This window comes from Bombus affinis, chromosome 9, assembly GCF_024516045.1.
Source record: "Bombus affinis isolate iyBomAffi1 chromosome 9, iyBomAffi1.2, whole genome shotgun sequence".
Classification (NCBI taxonomy): domain Eukaryota; kingdom Metazoa; phylum Arthropoda; class Insecta; order Hymenoptera; family Apidae; genus Bombus; species Bombus affinis.
In genome coordinates this window covers 3,992,424-4,019,706 of record NC_066352.1, presented here as the reverse complement: position 1 = coordinate 4,019,706, position 27,283 = coordinate 3,992,424, and the positions used below count along the sequence as shown (strand labels likewise).

Sequence of the window (27,283 nt, the reverse complement as noted above, 5' to 3'; positions counted from 1 at the left end):
ATTACTAGATGTATACCATTACTAGATGTAGCCAATAGTAGGAAAGAATGAAAAAAGCAATCGTTTTTATTGAAGGTTCGTTTTAGAGCTTTGGTTCCTTATTTCAATCACGAAAAATGAAGTACTTGTAATGTTACTTGAAATTTATACGACTTTTTTTATTTTATAGGATTATATACATATAGGTAAGTATATAATTCTCTATCGTATTTTTCCCTGGTCTTTTCACATCTACGATATTTATTTCTATGCCGTAACTTCATATTTCTTTTCTATTTTATACACATTGCTGTTTTGTATAAATATTTATATGTATCCGGTTAGAAACCGATATTCGTTTTTTTTACTTAGTAAAAAATAGATAGCTCAAACAATATCTCCGAAAAAGAAGTATAAACATAGCCGAGATATGCATATCTATCGCATAAACAGAACTATTACACAACGCATCACATAATTGTGCAGTATGTAGTTGGTGAAATTGAAAAAATGACGTCTTTGATTAAATTATTAAGCAATAATAGCGATTAAAATAACTTTGTCGAGAATTGTTTTGAACATTACACTGCAGGTCACCTCTGATATTTAAGATTATTTATAAAATATGTATTGCATTACGTGAGAAGTGAAATATAACATAAATTATATACGATTCTAGAACCTGTTTTCCGAATTGTATACTATACAAAATGTTGTTAAATTAAATGCAAGCAGATATTGATCTAGTCTTTATCTTTACTTACGTAGAAAAATGTAAATTCGTGTCATATAATCCAAAGACTATTTAATTAATTCTGTCTCTATAACTTCTGGCGTTAACGATTCAGGAGAATTCTATTTATAGGAAATTTTAATATTTAATTAATATTTTATTTATTTATTTTAATTACTATCCAAGTATGTATGTATAAATATACATATGTACGTTTGTATTTACCGAAAATATTATCTTATCATTTTTGTGTCTCGCGCGACGTTACCGACTCGGTGTTGAGAAAGACTGTAGCGCCAGTGAAATGATGGTAAACGATAAAATGTGTAATTACATATAGCGACATTACGATATTCGATTATTATTGACATAATTTCGTGGCATCAATCTATAATCTATAAGATTTAACGTAGGAAAAGAAGAAAGAGTGTCATCCAAAGTATCATCAACTAAAGATTGAAATCAACAGGTTTTAGATTTATTTTTACATTGTCAAATATTTCTATGATTTCCGGATGTACAGAAATGTAGAAATAGGGGAAACTGATAAAGTTGGAAGCTATGAAGGACAGGATAAACCTGAAATGCAATACCTTTTTATGCTTCACAATTTTGGAGATTTCGGTGAGTGATCGAATATAATTGTGAAATTTCAAATTAGTATCGTAAACGAAATAAAGAATTGTATATGTCTACAATAGTTGTCATCTTTATGCACATTGAATAAACAGTTTATTGAGATGGTAATTCTGAGCAGAAGCTATTATATTCTTAACTTTTCAATGTGATCTGCCCGCGCTGTTTCATCTCCGAAATTATTAATAACGTGAACGTTATGCTTATCTCTTTTATTCTTGCTTCGATTACTTTGAATATTTGTCGAATTCAGTTCATCGTACTTTTTTTAAAATTCTATCAAGCAAAGCGATATATGTAATTAAATTGATAATTTAACTAAAATAATCTTTAACATAACCTTATACATGAAAGTAAAACAGAGTTGCTCGCGTTGAAGCAAATTGGATTTATATACATATTTAGTCCGAGAGATTTCGTAAATAACTGTTAACGATATATGCCTAAAATTGTTAAGTTGAAGAAATGTTTAATAATTTCAATTAAGTTGCTTCTATCATACATGAGATATAAAATTATTTAAGTTTAAGAATGTTAAAGTTATAGAAAATTTTTAAGTTTAGTCACATCACCTTTATTTGTATGAATTTCGGTTATCCATCGATAGCTCGAACTGATTGCTTGTCAATATGAAAAAAACAAAAGAACTAAAAGGTATTTGATAAAAATAGCTAGGATAGGAAGAAAACCATACTGCGCTACGCGGTTAATTTCGTTCATAGTCCGCTTTTAGATTGCGGCTAAAATTTAAATCAAGTTCAGTTTATACCTTGGGATATTCGCGGGAGAATTGACTTGTTACCATACGTGGTTTATTCTCTGGCTAATATTCGTCGAATGTTCATTATTTAATGTGAGTGAAATGTGACGTGCAGTTAAATGAACAATATATAAATATATTGATATTAAAAGATTTATTAGTGTTATTATAAGGCTGGGCTATTATTATTGGTAAAATACACACAAATGTTATAGGTTATTTTTCTCGAAAGTAAAGTTTCATATAATAAACTTAGTTATTCTCTTATTTTAATTTTCTTTAAAATATAAGATTGGATCGCTATTCGTAATGTAAGTACAAGTCAATCGTTTTATTTTGTTTCAAAAGTAAAGCTTTGTATGATAAAAGGTTATTTTCTCATTTTAATTTGTTCCATAAAATCTTCATAAAATCTCTGGCACTGCTCTTGTATAGTAATAAAGCAGTGATATTGAAATTTTATACTAAAGTGAAGAAAAGAATATTTTATATATTACATATATTATATATTTAATTAATATTTATATTCCAAAGAATATTTTTCTCTCTTTGTATATACTCCAAGATAAATAATATTGTAGAAGATAAATAGAAATCATTTACTAATTATTTATCAATTACTTATTAATTGTTTTTTTGTTTGCAAGAGAATATATGTTCATTTATCGTGATTTTCTGTTATTAATTCGTATTATAATTTATATTATCGACAAATTTCGAAGTAATTATTTATTGGTAAACCGACAGCGAATGTTTTATTCATTTTCTTATTCATTCGTAAATTAATGCTGTTACGCAATATATGAGTTCTGAACAAAGATATCTATGTATGATCATTGAATAATAAATTCACTTTCCTTTCAATAATGTATAATAAGATATATAAACATTTTACAAAATAAGATTGAAGTAATTTCAAGTAACTTAAAAAATTGAGTTTCATTAAATTTTAATTTTAAATAACTTAAAAACTTTAATTTTTTATTTTAAATAACATACAAATTTCTTTTATTTTGAGATACGATAGAAATCGTTATAATTTTATTTATAATACCTATATAATTGTATTATTATTTAGAAATTTCACGAGAGTTCATTAGAAGGTTTATGAAATATAAAAGTATACGTTCAAAAAATTGTGTATATGGGTACAGGCTGTTTTAAAAAGATGGGATATTTAGCATACGTATTAACGGCAGATGTAAAAGAAAGTAGAAACAAAAACTGAGATTTTATATGAATTTATAATTACTCTAACTGTAATTGCATACACTGTTGTTGGAGTGCAAACTTTTCGAGAAATTTTTGGGTCGAATGTAGAAGAGGAACATTTTGTAGCTATTTTCTCATTATTTTAAAAGTGTATCGTTAAATGGAAAACGTATGTTAAGAATATTATAAAACTTATGGATACCATCGAATGAATATTGTAAGAAATATTCATACAAATCCTTTTTGTACCATTCGGTAATTTTAGTTATAAATAAAGTTAGACATTTCTCTGTTACGAAATATTCTCATTAAAAGTATAGATTGAAATATGTCATATCGTATTAAAGAAGGGACTAAAAGTAATTATCAAGAGCATTTACAATGTATAATATATATCCAACTATATTGTATAAACAAATGCGACGTATGTTTATGGTTAAACGGTCAATAGTATACTAGCTTTTAAAACAAAACATGCTAAGTTTAGTTAAATATTCTCCAGTTTCAATTTCAACATCAAAATCTAATTTGAATATTCAAAACTATGAATATCGGAATTTGTCTTGTGATAATTCTAATGATGTTATTGTATTCTCATAAGTGCTTCTCGTTTACATTATACCGATTATGTAAACAGTGAGAAGCTTGAATTATTGAAATTTGAACTAATGTATGCTCTAATTAGTGCTATTAAAATGTATTCGTAGTTGATTAATCGATATTATTATTTTATTAATCTTCAAAATTTTTGCTGTTAAAAGCTAAGAAAAATACGCAATTCTAATTTAAATTGAATTTTCGAAACACACATTGGCAAACAGTGGCATGCACATATTATCTGTGCACATTATGCAGATAGCGAGTACATGTACAAAGGAAACCTTATCAGAGTTATATCCAAACATCAGTGTGCTATTATTCGCCTAATCGTTGTCTCTGTAATACACTTGTTCCTCTTGAAAATTGAGTTTCACACGTCGAACTAATTTAATCTTTTTATTTTTTAATTTTTCATTCTAAAGTTTAGTCAGCTGTATTTTCTGGGCAAACAGTTGAATCATTAACTATTATTCGTTTTTCAAATATAAAAAGTTCTTTAGAGGTCGTCGTAATTATTAATTCAGACGTAACTAATATTAATAAATGGAAAGTAAAACTGACGTAATTTTCTCATCTTCACTTTATTAAAAATCTTGAACTGAAATTAACAGAATTTATTAATTCGTTACTTCATTGTATTGATTCTTTCTCAATTTTAGATGAAACAGATTTTAAATGGAACAATGTGGATGAGTAAATTAAATAAAGTATATATCGTCATAAAAGGAGGTGTAAAATTACGTTTTAGAGCAAAAGTATTGACTTTGTGACCTACATATGGTGTCCTATATTGATTTAGGCATATGTCGATATATGTCAATACCTCGATGAGTACTATAAGCTTCCAGAGCTTTTAACGTCTTTTTTTTTTTTAATACGTCGTATAATATCTAACACGTATAGTAAAGAATATTTAATTTATGTTTTAAAAGGATAAAGTCAAAAAATGTCTCCTTTATATGTTTTTCTAACGTATTTTACCGTCAAAAATAAAACGAAGATCTCATATACGCATAAGCTATACATTTGTCGCTTTTTAAAAAACTGTTTTACTGCTCTCTAGTAAAAAATAGTAATGAAAATTCAAGATATAAAATAAATGATGGTTAATGGATTCATTTTTAATGCGATACAAGGCAAGAATATGTACATAAATAACGTATGCATTTTCTACTGATTTACAGCAGTAAGCATAACACATTAAGTGTATTGAATAATAAATAGACTCGCTGAATAAATCCGATAATACATCGATGTTACATTATATCTCATATTTCGAGATAATATCGATTCTATAGCTTGTATTGCTGTATAATGTAAATTTCATTTATCTATTTTTGTCCTGTCCAGAGAAGAAAACAGAAAGCCATTGCCATTTTCCTCGCATATTGTGCTTTTATTGTAACCTTTTAATACAGCTTTTAAGAAGCTTTGTTTCATGAAAAACAAAAAAGCTGTGTTTCATGAAATATAAAAATAACTATGATTTACAGGAAGGAGATCAAATAAAATACATGTTTTAATTTAAAAAATTAGGAAATTTTTACACAAGTATTTTGACAAAAAATAAAGAGTGGGTGATTATTCTCAAAGTTAGTTCCATATATTCGTTTTCTTCTCGATGAAAAAGTTGGTACGAACTTCTCGAATAACCTGACACAATTCCACTTTTTGTGGCAAATGAAAAAGAAGAAAAATTAGATTTAATAGTACTCCGATGTTCTTTATTTGTCACATAATTTATTTATTTCCAGAGCTCTTTTGCGCAATTTAGCTAATATTATTAATGAAATTTTACGAGTAAGGTCTCAAGTCACAACTTAGAAATTAACGATATTAATACATGAATATGTATCTTGGTTACGCAGCAGTAACAAATCTGGTAATAAAATGAATAAAATTTCACAAGTAACTTTCACACATTATTGCAAGTCATTTATTTGTTCCGTTTAATATAAAATTATAAAATTGTAAAAGAAGCCTATAATATAGAAATTTTATAAATAAATTTCATAAGTTGTAGTATCCTATTGAAAAATAATAGAATCATAAAAGAAAAGTATATATTACCTATGAATTGTTAAATTTTGATCAATTTACTAATAGTTGACAGATTATCGTGGAAGAGGGAAGCCAGAAAATTTAGTCATTAGAAAAATGACAAGGCGAAAGGTTAAAGACATCGAAACGCGTTATGACCTGTACAGATGGCAAAAGTCTTTACCGTCGGTTCGCATGAGCGGAATCTTTGATGCTCAGTTGACACGTAATTTCCTCGCCTTCTTCCTTCATTCTCGCCGCGCGAACCCGGGAAACGGAGTAAGTTTCGACGAAGAGATCCGATGCCGGGCATCTCGACGTTCAAACTTATTCCTTTCACCGTGAAATCGAATGATTCCTCTTGGATTTCATCTCAACGGTGACGACTCGAAGAGGAAACGACTGTCGTGACTCGAGCGATTCAACAGTCTAAGTATCTACCAATAACAGCTGTATCACAAATTCTAAATTGTTACTGTAAATCAAACGTGATGATCTTAGACAGTTTAAAATTATTTTCGTGCAAATACGAGTCAAATTTTGATTTGTTTAGAGCCTTCAAATTAAATCACAGAGGGTTGACTATTTATTGGACTATATACTTGCTATTTATTGATGGTATAGTATATGGTTGCTTATTTATTGGATTATATTGTATATATACAATGTATATTAACGATACAGTTTATTTCATGATATAGATATGTTATGACAATAGAGGAGCAAAAGTAAATTGATAGTCTTTTGCACGAAAGACAAGTTTATATAGATAAATTTTATAGTATAATCGTCGAATTTTTGCAGATACATTTTATTATATTAACTTCTTACTATAATCCTTTATTCCGAATAAGATGCAATGATCGTTACTCATAGTAAAATCGTGTCTCAGTTATAATCAATGTGAAACACTGTATCACATGGAACACGTCCGTAACACGAAACACGATATGGGAGAGTCTGCTAATCGATGTCGGATTAATAGATTCGTGTTTCTCAAATGGACATACATGGCCATGGTATTATCTTCCTCGCAAAGGAGACCAGTATCCGCGGGGATAATCAATCGATGGTACCTAGATCTTGATCAAAACTGATGTTTGTAATGGGAGAAGACCAAAGTAGGAAATCTGTAAATTGCAAATGGGTCCTATGAAGCTGCTATAACAATAAATAATCCCTGCAACCGAGGATTAGTTTCGAAAGAGGAAGTGCTCTAATAGTAAGCGCACCGCAACGTGCGTCTTATGATTATCTATAATTACAAAGGAAGAGTAGATTTGAAATTTCTTAATAAAACTCTGCAGATATTTAAAATTTTGATCCCTTCTCAGTCATAACGAATAATTAATGGATATATTCTTACAGCATTTTACATTTTCTATGGTGATTTATTGAGTTAAGTATATTGCAACAAAGAAAAGGATATAGTATTTTATATCATAAATTAGTTTACTTTCGGTACTTTTCTATTCGAAATATCTTTATCCCTATCGATTCATATTTTCCATATTTCTATAAATTTGTAGGAATGTTAATAATGCCTAACATCGATGCGTCATCTTTAGCATTAGTAAAATACGACCATAAAAATTTGTTTAAATGTACTATTGAACGAAACGATCTGATTAATCAAGTTATATAAAAATTATTCGTAATCAATCAATGACATAATAATTACTTACCACGATAACGTGATCATGTAAACGTAGTATGAGACACTGAGACACGTTCTGTTCTAATGAAATGATTACTATACAGAAGTGTTTATGTACGTTTACATCCAGTTGTGTCTACGGCAACTGTTGTGTAAACATGTAAATAGCATACATCCAGGTGCATTCATATGAAGCTTATGTTAGTTCAGAAATCCTATAAGGGATGTATCGATATCTGTCACGCAGGGAGCAAATTGATTATGTTATACAAACATAACAGTTGATGAAAGCATGCTTCACAGTACCTACAATACTTTTCAAATACCGAGAAATACAATAGAATGATGCTGCTTTCAACTATAACAATTATCTTGGATATTTTTACGCAAAGATTGTGTTCGTTTGATTACAAAATAATAATTTTTTGATAATTATATACATGATAGATATAAGTCAATTTAAACTTGACTTTAATATCAACGAGTCACGTATTTAATTATAATATCTTATTGATAATTTTCATAATGAACAATTGAAAATCATGAACAATATGATAACTCCGCAAGAAGATCGTAGTTTATTGATATTTAGTCACTAGTTTGCAATTAATTTACATATGTTAATAATATTCATTCACTGTTACGATAAATCGGAATGTAATTACGAGCGATAATTAACTTAATGGAACCTCAATTTAATTATAAAACAACAAATTTGAAAAAAGAATTAAGTTGATTATATATAGCGGACTAAAAATTTAATCTCGGAGGAGCTACTTTTCTATTTCTTACCTTTTTTGGGAATTTAGAAGTGGGTAACTATTTTCGTTGGTTATTACGTATTTCATATCATTTCATTAATTTGGTATAAATACTATTGACAAATATACTTACAGAATACAAATGTCAGACACTTTCCTGTTCCCTTCTTTCTCTGAAAGATTTAAGTTATTCTAGAATCATTTTTCTACCCCTCTCTTAGCTTCAATTTTCCTCCCGTCGTCGTTAGTGTTTCAAATTCGCCTGATTAGAGGAAGAAAATGGTCGTTTTAAGTTAATTGGATCATCCAGGCAAAGTAAGGTTCTGCAGTGACGCAATTTCACACTCGAGCCTCAACGATAATTAAACGGCCTATGCATGTAGTTGGGCTATGTCAATCTCTTCTTTCTTCACTGATCTGCTAAACTACCATGACTAATATTATGAATTACTAATAAGACTATTCTTTCGCATTCGCATCTCTTTCATCCAGAAAATGCGACAATCAGTTTTTATAAAACAAACCCCATTTTGTTTCCGTATTGGGTTTTTGAAGAGGTACCGAACAGGCAATGAAATATTGAGTTACGTTAAAAGCTGTTCATAGAGTGAAAACGATGGAATATTTATTGGATTTGTACGAGAATAAAGTAATAGTCCCTTGCTTTGTACAATCATTTATTCTTTTATAGATGCTCTTTTGTGAGAGATTTGAATAATGTAATTGTATACTATTTTAGTATATGCACTGGTATTCCTTCCAAGACGGATGTTTCTTTTAACAATGACGTTAATCATGATTGAAATCAATGGTGTCAATAAAATAGTAACCCAGTAATGTTTCCAAATACTAATTTATAAAGTCTAAAATAAGGCTATCCAATCTCTTTACTATTTTCTTCCATCAAGAAAATTTTTATTTTCGATAGTAGTATTTATTTTAACACGGTAATTATTGATTCGCTTCTCTTTTTAAATCTTTTTTGTCGAAACGCACAAATTCAAGAACACAATAGCAATAATAGTAGAAGTACTGCACGTGTCAATAGCAGCCAATCCGTTAATAGATTAATAGTCAGAGCTGCGTTGCGTGGGATATCGTGAATTGATAAAAGTTGATTAAAATAAATCACACTGAGTATTTAATATTTATATTCATGGTATATTCGCGGTGCATGTGTACCAATTATGCATATACACAGCTATGCGTGAATATTAAGATATTTGCTGGCAGGTAATAGGAATTGAAGCCTTTTAACATTATATGTGCTTTATAATTTCCAACGTTAAACGACAAAATGAAAGAGTATTATTTCATTCACATCATGCATGCTTTATAATGTAAAATAATTATTGTACGTTATCGTAGTTACAGAAAAAGCCATGCTATAATGGACAGTGTTTTTACAAAAACAAAGAATTATAAAGGTTTCGAATAAATATAATCTCTCTTATTTATATTCGACGGTGTATGTACCTAGATAGAAAATTACATCGAAAGGGAAGCTTAATTAATTCCGTTTATTACAGTTACTTTCTTACCAAATTAACTTCCTTATCATAAAAGTTGGTTTCTCGGTGGTTCGTATTTACGGAATTATTTCAAAGCACGATTTGGGAATTAATGTCTTCAATGCTCTGTTAATTAACACTCTAGCTCAATTAACGAAAAAGTGTATTCGAGAATCGTTTCTTCCGCTCTTTATAATGACACGCTATTACACGAATCGAAGAACGTCTCTGCAAAACTTTTCTCGGCTCCTCGGTAAGCTGCAACCGCAATCCCGGTATCCTTTTTCCTCTTAATTAAATTTATTGGACTTCGAACTTTTCAATCGATTATTACATCAAACGTAATTACCTCACCTCCATTCAGAGTATTATCGACTATATTATATCTGAAAGAAACTGGGAATTCGGATTCCGCGATAGCTATTTCATTTGCTCATTCAACGTTTTCTATTTCAATTATATCGTTAGAAACATTTTTTTTATTTGTTTGTGAAAGAACCAAAATTCGTAATCCTGATATTAACGAGATGATAAACTACGTTAGAAATTACGCTAATAATCAGAAAATGTATCTAATACAGCACTGAGGTAGGTTCCAAATTTGTTGAAAAATGTAATATATGTAATATAATATAATATAATATAATATAATATAATATAATAAATGTAATATATGTTCTATATAATTTTTTAGTACAATATCAAATCTATCTTCTTATATTCATATTTATCTATGTACGTGACGATTTTTCCATCTTCGTTTAGAATCATACAATATCCTTTGAATGAAAGTTTACTAGAATCACATAAAATTCCTGAAATTGAAATTTGCTAGAATCCTAACAAAATATTCTTTACGTAAATACTTTCCTGAAAAATTAAATTTATTAACAATAAGTAGAGATGCATATTTAGTGTACATTTAATTGGATATTACAATGAATCTTATATCTTCTGTTCTTTATAGTTTCGATTGAAACTAACAATGAGATTACGTGTCTCGTATCGCATTCGCGAATAGAATCTATCCAGAGCTTCGTCGTTGATAGACGAAGTTTATATTAGAAAAGTTTTTATGTTTTCTACTGGTTGTATAGGCCCATCCTTTTACCTCTGTACCTGTCCTCTCCCGTAACACGATTGAGTCTCGTGACCTATTCGTGTTATAAAAATATTCCATTTCCGCCTAAGATGAAGCACAGCTTGTATCATTCCTTTTATGACAAATGGTCTGATTTTGATAACGCATAAATAGTATCTACAAATTCATTTTGTGTTCTATTTTAACCAGTTGACTGCGTTCGACGTGTATACACGTCAATCCAAAACTTTATTTCGGGGCGGTTGACGTATAAAATAGAAAATTACCATTCACTATAAAAACTCAAAATTTTAGTGGAACTATTATCCCAGTAAAACTATAATGTACTTAAAAAAAAAGAAAAGAATTTGAAAAAAAAAGGTTTGATTATTTGATTATTCTTTTTGGTATATCGGTTATACTCCATATAATATATTGCTTTTTACAAATTGAGTTGATTATTTTCCTCAATGCATCGATTATTTTCTGATTTGTTTTGTGCATTTTACTCCGTATATCGGCTATTCCCCGGATTGTTTTGTGTACTTCGTTATTTTTTGGCAATTTTCAAGTTTTTAATAACAATATCTTTTTCCATCAATGAACTGTTAATTTTTTACAGAGCAAAAATGAAATACTTCCTTGTTTCGCTTTATTTTCTTCGTAAAATTTTTAATAGGAGCATTTACCCTGTAGCCAACGTATATACTCGTCATTGCTTGATTTTACCTGCGTACCCCGTAACGGATTTTTGAGATTAAACTCGGCAATTAAAAGGTTAATATCTTAATATTACGATCGAATAAAACAAAATAGATAATTTAATAACATAGAGCAGATAATGCAGAAAATTATTATACAAATTAGTATCAAATGGAAAATATAACAAGGTTTGAAGTATATAATGTTCTCAAATTTCCGCTAAATGTAATAATGGATATATGTAAATTTTGTAGAAGCAAACGATTAAAATTTAAACTTTATTTCACAATTTCATTTTATTATATCGATAGAGCAATTCAATATCGAATCGCACAAAGGTGTAACGCAAATATATTAAATGCAATTAGCATTTTCGATATTTACCTCATAAATATGTATTCACATTATTATATTGGAACAATGAATCGTTAAAATCTTGCGCAAGAACGTGACATAAATAATTTAATTAATTAATTATAATCGTTAATGAAGAGCAAAGCTAATTACACAAACATGCTGTTAGCACATTTCAAATAGAATTTTTTATAGCATATTCGAACGAAATTTTGGGGGTATTATAATAGTTATCTGCGCCATTTATGATTATGGCAACTTAATTATTTGATAATCTTTAAAATAAATAAAATATTAGTAAAATATACAATATTAATGTACACAAATTTTTGATAAAAGAATATAAAAATTTGTTTATTTTAAAGCTTGATTATTGTTAAGCTAAACTTATTTTTCAATTAAAAAAATATAAAAATTTATTTATTTAAAACTTTATGCAAGAAATACTGTAACATCTTGGAAAACTATAACAAAACTCTTAATCCCCAAAAATTCTAAAACTAACGTTCATTTGTCAAAAAATTACGTTAAATTTTAAAAAAAGTTGCTTCAATCCTAAGTCCCTCTATGCAAAAAGATCTTCTTTATTTTCCATCCTTAATGAGTATTTTCCCCGATTGCTTTTTTACGTATGTACGTAATATGTATTGTTGTATCTACAATTTACTCAAGTGCTCAAGTTCAAAGCGTGGCAGCAAGTCGAAGTTTCGGTCATTACTTAAGTACAGGACATACCGGTAATTTACGATTGTCTGGCCGTGTGCGGTCGATCGTCCGTGAATTACATTTTGTATATGCGTACATCGTGCGGTCGCACACATGTGCAATTGTTGCTAAAGCATCCGTGACGTACAATGGTCAGGTCAAAGTTCCTCCCAAACTCTCGTTAGGCAAGAAGAGAGAGAGACTGAGGGATTAACAAGACAACGGTCAAACAGAGAGTATAGTTATGTAAAACATGACCAAACACTAAGATATAGAGCAAGGAGAGAAAAAAGGGAAGAAAAGAAGAGTGAGAATTTAAAAGAAAATGTAATGTTGCAAAGAATGGAGAAGAGGAGAAGAATAATAGATATTCGCAAAAATCTTCATACACCATATAAAAAGATTATTCTCATGAAAATAAAATGCTACGAAATTTCACTGCAAAGTTTAAATTATTTTATTATCTTTTCTGCTTAACTACTTTGAATTGTTTGCTTAAATAGAAATGGCTTTTTATAAGCTGTGCGAAGACTTTTGTGGATGGTTAATATGTAATAACTAACGATTAATCCAATCTGCCGGAAAAGTTATTCTCGCCTGTATAGAGTTAGACAGAGATACCTAAATTTGAATAATTTTCTTATGTTCGACGTTCAAAGGGTGATTAATAACAAATACTTCTAATTTACTAAAAATTTATTTCGTCACATATAAAAGTAATCCTTTACATGGCTTCGATATAACGTTCAGAAACTCATTCGTACATTTGAGCAAAGTTCTAATCGAGTGACAATTAAATTCGATTTTCCCAAGAGTAAACCAATTCGTTTCCATGAAATTTTTTCGTCATCGTGGTTAAGAAACTACGCAAGATTATATCTGTACGCCGTATTGTCGAATGGTCGCTCCTAACAAAATTGTCAAATTTATCCTCCATTTCTTTAGAAAAAATAATTTTTACCAGAGGTTTGTCCAGACAATTTTAAACCATTCTTATATCTAATTTTTCTTTTACACAACTTTCACATATCATCGGGTAAGATTGATTCAAATAGTTACGTAAAATTATGGAAGATCTAAGGTCGCGCTGCGACTTTACAACTTATTCTGGTATTTTTACGGACACTACGAAGTTTCTTTAATTTCACCACCCTCCTTGTTAAAAGATTTATTCTTTTTTTTTTCTGTAATTTCGCTTATAAGTATGAAAGGTTACAGTCGACCACGAATATCGCGCTTAGATTAATTATGTAAATGAAATCTTAAAATACTTTCTAGCTCAAGTCCACGAGCCAAAGGACAGACATATTTCATCTGAAACAGACATTAAAAAGTAGTTAGAATATTGCGTGTTCGTAAAAAATGTGTCTAAATTGGAACAGCGTAAAAATAATTAAATCAGATGAGACCTAGGTGTCTCGTTTAAACGAGACATTCTGCATATTATATTGCACGAAATTATAATTCTCAAACTTCTTTGCATGATCATTAGAAGAGGATTAAATATAAATATTTTATTGTATTTATCTTTTTTAATTGTATTTCTATTTACGTTTTGTAATTGGATAATATATATGTATATATAATGAGTACATATGCATTACTAAAAACAATTTCATTCACAACTCAAACATTACGGTGAATACTAGCCTTAAGCAATTAAACTTCGGATCTCATCGTAAAGTGAAAATGATTATTTTAGTACGTATATGCACAAGTGTACATAAATGTAACTACAGTCGTCTCATCGAAACGATCGCGATAGTTCGTTTGAAATTCAAACAAAACTGTGGCGAACTACCAATCTCCTTCGCAGAGACCAAACCTCATCCTCTTGCAAATACGCTGTTCGAACATGTACGAGAATCTCTTGGCCAGATTAGAAAAGACTTTTTTCAACCAATATGTAGTTGGACGAAACGTGACAGCTCTTCTTTGTGCCGTATATGATGTCTCATCACCCTTTTTCCTATCGATGACCAGTGATTGTTATTTTTCAAAAATATCGCTGAAATTTACATGCAGATATCCCAACTGTTTGAGATCTCAGTTATTTTAAGAGAAATTTTTTCAAATAATTTTCTGTTTTACTACGTTACTATTTTTTTGTATTAAATCAGACGTGAAAGTTTATTATCTGACGCACCGTGAACAAAAAATAATGGTCACGGGTAACAACATTTGTATTGCACTTTTATCAAATACAGAGGCAGTTACAGAGATATTCGTCAAGGGAGGGAAAGCTGTTCTCTGTTCTCTATACAGAGCATGTGCTGGAGTGATGTAATTTCTAGTCTAACATGGTGTAGCTAGTTCGTAAAATACACGAGTTTCGACATTGTACGCTCGCGTTCGTCTCGTAAATCTGTTAGCCCCAAGAAGTACGTAATTAGTTCTCACTGTATTAGAGCAATAAATTTAATGAAATGTACCGCATTGATAGAAAGTTTCCACTGAACTGAAAGATTTCTCCTTTCCAGTGGATTAACTCTTTCAGTAACATTAATGCAATTTTTCTACCACTTCTATTTCACAGTTTCTTATATGGTGGCATAAAAACTGTGTAAGTTTCGTAAATAGAATTATTTCTGACAGAAGACAGTAAATCTACTTCTTTCAATTGATAAAAATATAAAACAGAATAGAATATAAAATAGAACACAATATAATATACAGAACAGAACAGAACATATACAGAACAGAATATAAAAATAGAATAGAAGAAGAACTAAAATTAAAATTTTTTATTGTTTTTTTGTATTAGTAATGTCAAAAACGTCTTTAATGTTCGTACTTGAAAATTTGAAAGAATTTGAAAGAATAGCCAATTATGATTTTTATTGTAACAAGTATGATTCAGTTAAGATGTATAATTTCGTTAAGTTACTCAAGATTTATAAATTATGAGTTAATAGACAATTTAGAAATCATATTAAATTAAAATATTTTCTAGTAAGTCATTTTTCAGTCAAGATCTTTCTTAAACATAGAATTAAATTCCAATATTAATTAAGTCTGTAATTTGGTAATTGTGTTGTGAGAAAATATATCTATATGATGGATCAATTTTTTAAAAAATTTGAATCTTTTAGTATAATATCAAATATGTCTTCTATATATGAAATAACTGGAAATTACTCTTTATCCTAATAAGATATAATGAAAAAACACAAATATTGCAATTTTTACAAGTTCGTATAGAATAATGTAATATCTCTTAAAGTTCAATTTAACGACAAAAGATTTTACTAGATCGTAAAATTAATTTGTACGAATGCTTTTAGTCAGTACAGTAAAATGTGATGTAAAAACACAAAAAACTGACTCCGTTGTTTAGTAGTACCTTTGAATCATCATCATCGCGAGAGTAGCTTCCTTCCACTATGTTTTTGCTTTCGTTCCTTCCAACTCGACCGGAAACCAGGTAATCGCTTTGATCAAACTACCGCTTTTCGCTATGTAAATTTTTTTAAATCCGCTCATGTATGTTCCGTCTGATTCGACTGACTGAAACGTGAATGCGCGAAATTTCCCTTTCTCGGTTCTGTTACTATTGAAATATACTATCCTAGCTTTCAGCCATAGAAAACTTCGCAAAAGACGCTTTCCCTTGGAAATCTTTGCTTTTATCGCGTTGCTCTTCTATCTGTCTTTTATTTCGATTCATATTATTAATAATTGCATGTGAAATGAAAGGCAACGCACTAAATATGTTCCTTGTTATCTTTTATATGTTACACAGCAAAATTTTTTATTTATATGGAACATTTTTATCGAATCCATTCGACTATGTGTCTAAACAAATAAAATTAGTAATAGCATAACACGAGTCACAATATTTTAAGAAAAGAATTTATTTCATTCTAATACAGTAAAATAATTATTCTTATAAAATTGTAAGATCCAGAGGAATAGAACTTCTGTAATAAATATTTTTATCGCTGTTTGGAATTTCCAGAGAGAAACTAGAAATAAAAAATAGAAATTTATTTATTTAGCTTTGTTCGGTAGTTTGGAAAATATCAATTTGTGTTCTATATTGTCTATGTTCTCAACAATAACTACCATATAATTTATGCAGAATAATACAAGTGGAGGTTTATATTTGAGTGAGTATAAATAAAGCGTAAAATATCAAGAACACTTAATAAATTGATTTTATTAAAAGCAACTTTAAATATTGAAATTTCAACACTATCGCATGTAAATCATTTTGTTTTGTCTTTTTTCTTTAGATATTTTGAATAACAATATCGAACGTGGGGATACATAAATGATTAAAATTTAAAAAATTCCAAGTTAATATTCCAACGGTGTTTTTCTTCTCCTTCTATTTTTAATTATCGATGTTTTCCTTTGTTGAATTGTGTGAAATAATTTCCGTTACCGCCAATGTACTTCTAAGTTACGTGGCACTTTGTCCGACGTACATCAAAATGTCTACCCCTGTTTAATCAATATATCAGCAACTAATTACAATAACTTCCTGGTCTCAGTGATTATTATTGTGTTATGTAAATTTAATCAACCGTAAAATAATTGAGGCGCTTCGTTGCGCAGCTTGTTACGGGGCTGGCCGACGCAAGATACCAATCGACCATAAATAAATTTCGCAATTCTAAATTAGTAATTCACGCGAATAATGACAGTCATAATCGGTATATCAATTTGAGTACAGTTCGTGCATTGATTTTATTCGATGAAACTTTATGCTCGTGTGCTGTAATAAAATATTACTCCTATGGAATAATTTATGAAAACATCAAATGTATTATTTATTCGTTAAATATATTTATTCCTTATAAAATAAATATTTGCGTTGAAAAATTTCGCAACGATAGATTTGTTTCCTCTTGGAGAACAAAACTTTTCAACGTATAACAATATACAACGAACGTTATATTCTTCACTAACCACATCACAATAAATTATACAAGAATAAGTGAAAAGCTGAAATTTATCGGAAATTTGTTGTAATATATTAGAGTATATGGAAATAATATATTATCATAAAGCGGTGGTTCAACAATGTTTAAAATCCTGATTTAATTTTCAATCGAATATTATTTACGTGTATTTCATTCATTGATTATAAATGCTAAGTTAACGAAATTGCACTAACTCTTTCTCACGTATAAATTAATTACGTAAACAATTATGTGATGAACAATTACCTGATGAATTTTGGGACGATTATCGATACAACGTGCCTCACGTTCTGCTCCTAGTAACGCAAGGCGCACAGAAGAAGATTAATATCGTACCACCGCCAAGGATTAAAGCGATCATGGCCAAGATCGTCCATACGGTAGAGGCTGCAGTCACACGGGCAGATAATAGTCTTTTGGCCGCTGGCAAGCCGACAACCTCGTCGGTACTCAAACCTAATCTCTTAGTCTTGCTGAGCAAGAACTTGAGACGCCGCGATGCCTTCTCACAGGACATCTTGGACGTCCTATTCTACTGTACTTTCCAAACTTTCTTAAATTATGTTCCCTCGATACTTATCATTATATTCAAGTTACACGATATTTTTTGCCATTTTTTATGTTCTCGTGTTATTTGCTACTTTTTCTCTCTCCATGAAAAATAAATTTTTCTTTGTTGATATGAATTGTATTTTTTAAAATATTCCACAATGAATGTTCCCAGAGAGAGAATTATTACATGAGAATTTCAGTGGCTCTTTTCTTCAGAGATGATATAGCGATGATGTCCTCTTGCATCGTGTAGCTTTATTTCAATTAATCTGTATTCAGTGCGACAATATAGAATATTGGACTTTCTTAAGATGATTCGAGGATGGTAACTGGGACAGTTTTCTTTATGGACTCTTTCTAACAGAGACGTTCCAGGGCAACATTTATTATATTTTCCACGATTAATCCAAAGTATAGTTTACCACCAGACAATGATATATCAATCCCTGGCTACATGGAAAATGGATGGCATTGTGAACCTCCTTAATCCTTTGTAAAACGCTGCGAACAGAACAAAATGGAATTTTTTAGTAATTTCCATCACGAAGAATTGAATGATTAACGGAAAAATACTACTTGGTTAAAGTAAAAAAAAGGATTGAATATAAATTTGAAATGAATAAAAATCTGTCATCTGGCAAAATTGTGAACTTTATAAAATCGATATTTACGAGCTTGTTTTTTTTATGGAAATATATAATTGCGTGTGAAGGTATTTTGATGAACGGATTGATGTTTTTCTACGTTTCTCGCATCTTTTGTTTCTGTCATAAGAGAAACGACAGAACTTTCTTGGTTATCTGATATAATGTATAGTTCCCTCAGGTAGCGTCACATTGCTGGCGACATTTTTCCTATTCCTTGAAATAACGCTGGATGCTTTAGAGAGTTCATTTAACCGATCATGGTCTTTCGAACGTTTCCACCCGCAATTCGAGAATAACGATGTTCCAAATTAGTTTTAGAAATTGCAAGGAATAAGCAGTCACAGAGAATGAGATCTCTAAGGATGAATTTAGAGCAAAATTTGTTACAAAAGTTTTGCTAAAATTTACGAAAAATCTATTGATTCGTGAACGTTACAACTTGGATAATTAATAACAAGGATTATAATAGAAAGTATTTATTTCCGTCGTGATATACACTATAAATATCGGAAAAATGTACAACTTGTCATGGGAAATATCTGCCAGTTACGATTTTGTTTTCCTATCAATTTTTATATACATATTATTTTTAGTATGTTCGATAAATATTTGACATAGATTTATTCGAATCTGAAGCTTGAACAATGAATACTGTTTCACATTTTTATCTCATATTTTTATATTAAATAATTCCTCGTGAATTAAATAACGTTCTGCATAAAAATATCCAAATATTGCATTTCAGTTTAAAATAAATAAAATTGTTTATCTCTCCAATTGTTCTAAGCATCAAAAAATTTGACAGTTTATACGTTGAAATGCAGTTTTGCACATTGGTTTCGTTTGTTTCTCAACGATTTTTTAAAATATTTTCCGGAGAAAATGCGTTCTGTACCGTTTGATTTTCTAGCTATACCTCCTTGTTATTCACTACGATAAAAAAAAAGGAGAGTCGCAATCAAAATAGAGAAAGAAATATTTTATACGTATTTCAGAATAAAAGTTCAGGAATCTATAAATTTTATATTAATCGAGATAGAAATTAAGAAAATTGCTTAAATATAATTCGTGCAGTTGTAGATTGAATCGAAAATTGAAAGGTTGAAAGTTACGTTAAAAGCATTCAATGCAGCTACTTTCTTTATCAGTATGAGATAGTTGAACACGACAATACATTGATTTCGAGCATTTACGTTTAATCCGTGCCAAGTGTTCTCAGTCCGATCTCAATTCTCGTTTCTCAGTCTCTTTACCCGTAGGCTAATTACGTCACTTAATTATAGAGAGTTTTTGCAGCAGTCTGACGCGTCCACACCCTTTGAAAAGTAGTCAGCAGTGTAAGCGAATTTCAAAGGAGAATCAAGAAAGAGAAAATTAGGGAAGATAAAAAGGGAATTATAATTCCATCGATACGTATTTTGTCCGAGAATAAAGGACATCGATGCATTAAGCATGAAATGCGATAATTCTTTTCCTGAACTTTGAACTTCCTGCTTCGTCGTTCTAAAATTATTAAAATTTATTATTAATAAAAAGGAAATGTCTATGGATGTGCCCGATGCCGTATTCTTCTCGTAAAACTTTTAATTAAAAAACTAATTGTGTTATAATGCATTTTATGTATTCTTTAAATGTATCGATGTGTAAAAACGCATAAAATTAAATGATTAAAATGTTGAACTTAATCAAATTCTCTTTCTATAATATATTATATTATATATTTTATTCCTATATAATTATTTATCTTTATGTGTAAATAAAATATCACAGAAATTGAAAATTTCTTTGTATTTATTGTGTAACACAATGGCAAAGATTTCTGATATTCTCTTCTTTTAGAAAAATTAGTCACGTGAAATTTTTTTCACGATATTGTATGATTATTTCTTCAAGATATTAGAGTGGTAGATTTGAAAACGAATTTAACAAAATTCTTAGTTGAATAAATAATATAATATTATTATTCAATTAGTATGAAGTTATAACAGTTCCAATAAACAATAGTTAAGCGTTTCAGCCTTAGAAATCGAAAAGAAACTAGCAGGAATGCAGAAATATATGGAAATATATTTGAAGTAGACTCATTATCGATTATTTACATAAAATATATCGTAATTATTAATTAATTTATTGGTTGGAAAGAAATTTTCGATTGACATTTATGACATTATTTTTAATTTGCATATATTGGATTTTTCATTAATTCCTTAATCAAAAATTAGTAATTGCAATTCTCGTAGGTAAATTGGAAATTAATAGAATAATTTATTCCAAAAAAGTCCTACTATTTTCTTTACGGATCAATCTTTCCACGATAACTTATTTAATGCACATACGAATGCACATAAAATTCTCCCATGTGCAAGTTCCACGATGAACGTATTAATCCAATATCCAGTCCCCATAATATTATAAATTATTTCAGCAAAAAGTATTGTTTTATGTAAATCCGGGATTGTTGCAGACTCGAAAAATCGCAAGAAATTTGAAAATAATAAAGAATGTGAAGATAAAAAGCGGCGGTTCGCGCGACACGACTACACCCTCTACCCATGATCGCTATAATTCAAAGGAAAAAGTCACGAGAACGAGCTCCCAAGTTCTTGCAATTCATCGCGCTTTTTACTCGCGAGGCTTACGTGCGGATTTCTCGAGTTACCTAACTCATTCTTCGGATGATTACGCCCCACGCTTACACGGAACCCCTTTTACGTACACTCCACCTTTTCTGAGTTACGGCACCCTTCGTAATTACACCGGGAAGATTCGTTACTGCCGCTTGGCCACGCTATTGTACAAATTACTCGATAGAATTTATCGCGCATTCTTAATACAAATTCGTTTCATCGAACCTGACAACGATTACTTCTGCGAAACTTCTATCTAAGCATGATTAAATGAATTCTTATCACAGATATACTACACGTGGTGAGACACCCGATTGTATATTGTATAATTTTAATTCACATCCTCTTCAGTTATTGCCTCCACCGAGAAACGATCAAAATTGCATAGTTACAAACAGAATACATTTGACATTAGATGTCGAATTTATTATCTTAAACTAGATCATGCATTTTTAAGTACATTATCCGATGCAGTTCGCCATTGTTTATAAAGGAGCACCAAACCATTATTTAATTTTATTATATAATTTATATAAAAGAATCATTAATATAGAAAATATTTTATTTTATTGACTTTGATCTTGATTTTAGACGAATGTTTGCTTTATTTCGATATCATACGAGTAATACGTGAATTTGTGTTCCAACTGTTTATAGTGGCGATTGTTTAACTGTTTCGCGCAGTATAATTATTCGTTAAGTAGAAATGAATGGTCTAGTACAGCCAATTCTGCGATGAACGCAAAGGCGTTACTTCCATACAAAACACATCTCTTAGGATTTTTAACAGTGAATATATTAATAAATATTGTAGCAAGGAAGAGGTTCTGTGCGCTTTTTCTCAGCATACAATTATGATGAGGTGAATAAATTGATTCGAAATAAGTCAAAACGTGGTTGATATGAAATTTTTCATCAAAATAGTAGTCCATTATTATATTTTATAAAATTACAGTGAAAATATTCATTCCATCATTTACGTGGATTATATATTTTTTCATCTCTCTCTTCATTTTTATCTATTTCGGAAACATCCTGCTTTTTGCGCCAGTATATTATTTTCCTCTACGCTATTTCTCAATCCCTCTGATCTTTATTCTCTTATTTTATCCCCTACTTTACTTTTTTTTTTCTTTCTTAAATACTACTCGAGATTATGTTCAAAAATAGCATTCGTGAGATCTCGCTTTTGTATCTTAGCTCTAATTCTGTTATGTATTTTCTCATTATATTCTACCGTACCGGTAATCTTACGTAATAAAGACTGTTGCGTACGAATTCTCCACGGAGATGAAACACGCGCTCTTTATGCTAGTGAACCTCTAGGTAGATTTAAGTCACATCCAATGACTACATTCCTTCCATATGAAATATTTAATATATACCATTATTAACTATACTGGTTTCCAGTGGTATGTAAGCCGATCAAATTTAGATATCTAGAAGTTATTCGAAACTTTGACATTCCGCAAGGTTCGACTCGATTCTAGTTAAAAGTAACTCTTCGCAGATTATTCATCAGATAAAATATTAATAACAAAAAATATTAATATCTCTAAAATTATATCTGTACTTCTTGCTACATCAATCAGTCGGGATAGATATCTTTTCCGATCAAAATCTTTGGATACGTCGAACGATACGTTATAGAATAGCCTTAACCCCGAGTTACAGACGTCTCTTTCTCAGAATTTTTATCATAACCCCGGGCATGTTACCTTCAATCCATTTGCCAATATTGTTCGAGGTTGTTTTATATTATAACAATTAATAAGATATAACTATGCTATCTAATAATCCACTTTTATTTGTCAAATTATTTCGTTTTCATTTAAAGCGTGTATTTTCCTTATTTTTTAATTCCTTGACATATCGAGGAATAATGAAATAAAATTTTACATTCCTCTTACTCAGATACGAATGGCTTGTAGTTAGGAATTAAAAATGGAATAATTTTGAGCATAAAATAATCTTAGAAATGGAACAGGTTCCGTTATAGAGAACTATAAAGGGGCTAACTTCAATTTAACGTTCCATTTGACGAAGAGATTCCACAGCACATCAAATGTTTCATCCTACTGTCGAATCGATGGAAGTGAACAACACTTAAAAATATAGAAATATTGTACCTACGTACAGCTCACGATGAAACAGCACGCAGCGTGATTTTTACAAGTGTAAAATGTAAAACCCTGAAACTTTTTTTTAGTATTTGCCTATTGTATAGAGTTGAGTCGTTTGGATATCTGGATAAAAAAAAATGCGTTTCAAGATCGAGTATCGCTTTAAAATAAAAACGAAAGCCAAAATAAATAGAAAAATTGGAAAAATTGGTTACGCAACAAAAGAATGACGCACTCAAATATTTTTCGTTTTTAGCCTTTGATAAGTCGTAATAGAGGTTTTCCACGTTATTGGTTCTCAGTATCTCGAGGTAGTGCGGACGTTTCGAAAAACAAAAAATATTGAATTTAATTAAGGTGTCTTTTTAGATAACGTTCGAAGTGCAGCGAAGTATTAATTAAAGTGGAGAAAGGAAAAAGCATGAAACATCAGGAAAAATTATTAAATTAAATAAACTTTATATTTGAGCTTCTGCTACAAGAAGATTTCTATAAAACAGTTTTAATGTCACAAGTACCAACTTTGCAAGCAGTTACTAAGTTACATCGCGAAAGTTCTGCCTTAACATTCATCAAAATTTCAGGTCTTTATTCGAACTGATCCCACTAGACTGAGTGAAGTACATAAATCATGGCAGCGTGAAGTTATGCCGCAGCTGCTTTAGTAACTCCATGTCTGATTTAAATAGCTATCTGATTTCTCTTCACTGAGAAAACATTTTATCGTATATTTTATCGTGTTAAGTGTAAAGCAGAGAATATATATGTATCTAATCCTTTAAATTAATTAATTTTAACTAAAGGACATGGAAAAATGAAAGGAAGTTAATGGGATGAAATGAAGTTAAGAATCGTTAATACCAGGATAAAGTTATGAACTTTTGCTCAGTTCATATCATCGTTTTTTACCTACTGAATATTTTATTCAGACAACGTTGCTCATACGTGACTGGGTATCACGAAGTTAGTGGAAGATTGGACTAAATTGTAAAATACAATACCCTTTCTTTTAAAGAATTTAGTACCTTACGTAAAGATGTTTTATCTAATTATCAATATATTTTATCTACTAACTCAAATTTGCTCAAATTATCATTCGATTTAATGAAATTTTATTTTACTTGTAATAATTTTCACAGTTTTAATCTCGTTTTAAATCTACGTATCGTCGGTTTGCTGGGGAAATGAAATATCTAACAAATCTAAAAAATTGTCTGCTCTATCCAGTAAAATTACTCTGCTTAATAAGAAGCATGTCACGATGTGAAAACTATTTAATCCTTTTTTTAATAGCTTAACAACACACATAAACGATATTTTACTAAAGACTCTAAAAATCTATTTATGTGTTAACTAAATCGTAAAAGAAATAATTTTCTGATTATTAAACGCTTGAATAATTACCAATTACCTATTTCGAAACAATTTCCTGAATTCATTTTTCTTACTTTAGTCGCTCTTCCAGCAAACTTGCAATATATTCCAGCATAAGCAACTGTGTACAACGCTGTACAGTAAAGAAAAACTTACTCATGATGAACCTTTGCGATCATCTCCGCACGTATAGCAATCAGTTCTGTATACGAAATAATTCACATCACACAGTCACGAGAACGAACGTGATGATATTCCAATAAAAAAATGACACAACACTCATATACTTCGAGTTTCTTTCTATCTTTCAATTTGCAATCGTCGTCATCATTATATTAGACATTCGCGTAAGAACGAAGAAATAAATACTAAAAGCAAGAACATGGAATTTACGTGTTCGTATTTCGAGCAACCACGTGTCAATCTTGACCCAGAGAGACACCGCATACCGCATCCTCGATGGACGACGCGATGCTTACTGCCGCGGCAGCGACTAGTAGCGACTCTTTATGGGTTACGGCCTCCCCTCGACCTCGCTCAACCACCCTCTCCACCGACGCTTCTACCTTCGTTTCCACCCCTCTTGTTACTAGAGTACGGTATATAGATTTAGGCTCGAACTCGAAATTCGATACGAAAGCTTAGTGGATGCGTGAGAGAATTCTAAAAAATTATCTGTTAAAAACGTTTGACAGATAGATGGATTATTGCGTGGCTGAAGCGCAGAAATACTTTATTCGATCGTGACAATTTTGGAATAGATGTCATATTCTTCTTTACGACATTTTACATAGTCAACTTGAATTCGAAATCCGATACAAGAAGTTAGTAGAAGCGATGTGACAATTTTTGAGAAATTACCTTTTAAAAACTTTTCATAGACGCACGGATCATTGCTTAGTCAAATAAATCACTGCGCGACCGGATCCTGTGCACGGTCGGATCACTGCGTTATCGAATCTACAACACAACCAAATACCAAATCAATGCGTGACTGAATCTACTGCGCGATCAAATGTATTGTGTGCCTAGATCTCCTACATGATCGGATCACTGCGTTACCGAATCTACTGCGCTATCGAATCAGTGCGTGGCCGAATCAATGCGTGCCCGGATCTACTGCGCGGTCAAATGTACTGCGTGACTAAATCCTCCGCATGGTCGGATCACTGCGTTGCCGAATCTACTGCGCGATAGAGTCACTATATTAACAAATCTATTACACGCCCGAATCACTACGTGATCGAATCATTGTGGAACCGAATCAATGCGTGACCGAATCTACTGCGCGGCCGAATCACTGTAAGATTGAATCAATGCGCAATCGAATCATTGCGTGGTCGAATTAATGCATGACCAAATTTACTTTGCGTTCGAATCTACTAAACGACTAAACCATTATGTGGCCGGATCAATGGGTGACGGAATCTATTGTGTAGAGCAGAATAGCTGTATCTTCAAAGCACTACATGACTGAATCTACTATGTAGCCGAGAATTCGATTACGCCGTATAAGAAAATGTGAAACTTTAAGCATTCGGTTTTTCGTACTATGGAATTTAGGAAGAGAAAGCTTGGCTTGAAAACTCCAGGGTGTCGTAAATTAGGTTCCCCCAGGTACTACATTGTGGGCTAAGAGAATCGATTGTTTTGTAACCACGACATAGAGAACAAACATTCTTTGTAGAGTTGTCAAGGAAGACAAACGTTCAACGTTCTTAGTTTATTAAATTTTACTAAACGCTAATCTGATTGAAGGTCTGAGATAATTGCCACGTTGTTTCTCACAGAGTTTCTCCGTGACCAGGTCTTCTAGAATACCAAAACAATATAAAAGAAACATGGACGGTATGCTTAGAATTTAATGAAATGAAAGAAGTTCGATTTGAAATATAAAAATAAGCAAAGTCTAGTGAAAATTATTAGCTAGCTAAATCGAAAACTGTTGAGGATATAAAATTATCCTCAGTCTACGACGCAGGCAGTACATCTGTTATTTTTGAGAAGTTAGAATTTCCCACATTATAAAGTCTACAACTCGGACCACGTCGACAACATAATTAAACGCTCGACGGGCCCGCTCAATAGCAAACGTGTCATAAACTTCGACACCAGATGAGAACTCGACAACAGACCATCGGACAATATCGCTAACGGGAGTTACGCTACGCACTCTCGACCAGGTACGCACAAGAGGTAGAGTTGTGAGACGCCCGTGACAGTTCGACAATCGTAGATTGGACAGACACAGATTCGCAACTCACAGGAAACGTTAACGAAAACCCACCTCCTAGATCGACA

The 27,283-nt window shown here is 30.7% G+C and overlaps 1 long non-coding RNA gene across 1 annotated transcript; it reads right to left on the bottom strand.

Annotated features, from left to right (window-relative positions):
- Positions 1-13,409: 13,409 nt before the first annotated feature.
- On the bottom strand, positions 13,410-18,127 carry LOC126920439 (uncharacterized). The gene is made up of 2 exons (XR_007711960.1): positions 17,906-18,127; positions 13,410-14,045 (listed from the first exon to the last, which is right to left on the bottom strand). It is a non-coding gene; the product is annotated as an uncharacterized LOC126920439 (long non-coding RNA).
- Between the last annotated feature and the right edge of the window lie 9,156 nt (positions 18,128-27,283).